The sequence below is a fragment of the Penaeus monodon genome, chromosome 29 (genome assembly GCF_015228065.2).
Source record: "Penaeus monodon isolate SGIC_2016 chromosome 29, NSTDA_Pmon_1, whole genome shotgun sequence".
NCBI lineage: Eukaryota > Metazoa > Arthropoda > Malacostraca > Decapoda > Penaeidae > Penaeus > Penaeus monodon.
Window position 1 is genome coordinate 31,094,980 of NC_051414.1, and position 1,300 is coordinate 31,096,279.

Genomic DNA, 1,300 nt, shown 5'->3' on the forward strand with positions numbered 1-1,300 from the left:
TTTTCCATTCAGAAGAATATGAATCTCTTCTTGTGATTTATCTTTTAATGACAATTATAAGAGCACTGAGCCAATTTTTTTCCATTGACATCAATTATCATGGGAAGAAAACGTTAACAATATGTCATAACATGCAAGAATAAAGAGAAAAAATGCATGGAAATATGCTACTCCACTCTATCAACTTCATATCAGCATCAATCATCTCCATAAAGTCATCCAATACTGATCAGACACACAAGCAATCAATCAAATCTCCAATCTGTTCTTAATAATGCCATCAGTCAAACACGTAATTAGAAAAAAAATAAATAACAGGCATCAACCATCTTCTCTGGAGCGCAAAATATACATATCCATAATATCTCCCTAATTAAACCACACTAATTAATCTCACTTCGTTACAAGACATGTGGCGACTTCGTTATCAATTGTTGTCACTTGAAAGATGAAATTAACGCGTTAAGCTTGTTAAATTTACCCTTTTGCAATTAATAAACATTGGAGGAGGTTCCATTGGAGAGAGAGTCTTCACGCACTCTCTACTTTTCTCTAAGGTGTTGTAAGGTGAAAACTTATTTTGCTTTTCTCGGTTATCTATCTTATTTTTGTTTTACATTGAAATTTGGTGTATTTTTGGCATTTTTTAAAAAAGTCGAATTGGGCGATGGAATTATTATTTTTTTCTTGACCTTCATTTGAATGTTTTTAAAACTTATTGCTATGTTGAGTTTGTGGTTATTTTGGTTTTTTTTTTATAATTTTCAACTTTGTCATAATTTTATTATTTTTTCGAATCAGTATATGGCTTACAGATATTTTGGCATTTTAAAAAGGTCTATGACATTTGTCATATAGACACAATAAAATCTTTTCAGATTATGGTGTTTATTTGGTTTACGTTACAGATAAATTAAAAAATATGTCTATTTCATAAATAAACACATGACGATAAAATAATTAACTTAAATACACGATAAAATAATTCTGAAGCAATCTTGAAAAAAAAAGTACAGAGTGTCATCTTCCTGACACCAACATCGATCAGCTGATGCCTCATTGAGAGTTCTCAAACAATAAATTTGTTTTATGATAATAGCTGTATTCTTTGTTGTTATTTTGGCGTACGCGAACAATCGACCGGGAAAGAGAGTCACAGATTCGCGAATTACACCGTCCGCCATTTTGAATAAATTATCAGCAACGGTTTTCAATACTAATAGATGTTTGCGCGTAGTTGCAAAATGACAGATCAATATTTCTATTTATACATGTACTTACATCTATGTCTATGTATCAG

General features: G+C 30.8%; 1 protein-coding gene across 3 annotated transcripts in view; it reads right to left on the minus strand.

The window, feature by feature from the left end:
• Positions 1 to 1,300, minus strand: part of LOC119592146 — a 16,774-nt gene that overhangs the window by 13,637 nt on the left and 1,837 nt on the right. The window contains exon 1 of one of the 3 annotated variants that reach the window (XM_037940966.1): positions 482 to 559. The exons of 1 other annotated variant lie outside the window; for it this stretch is intronic. The gene's annotated coding sequence lies outside the window, so the exon portion shown is untranslated. Of the gene's footprint in view, positions 1 to 397; positions 417 to 481; positions 560 to 1,300 lie in introns of those variants that run through there. One more of the 3 variants, XM_037940968.1, reaches the window with a different exon arrangement.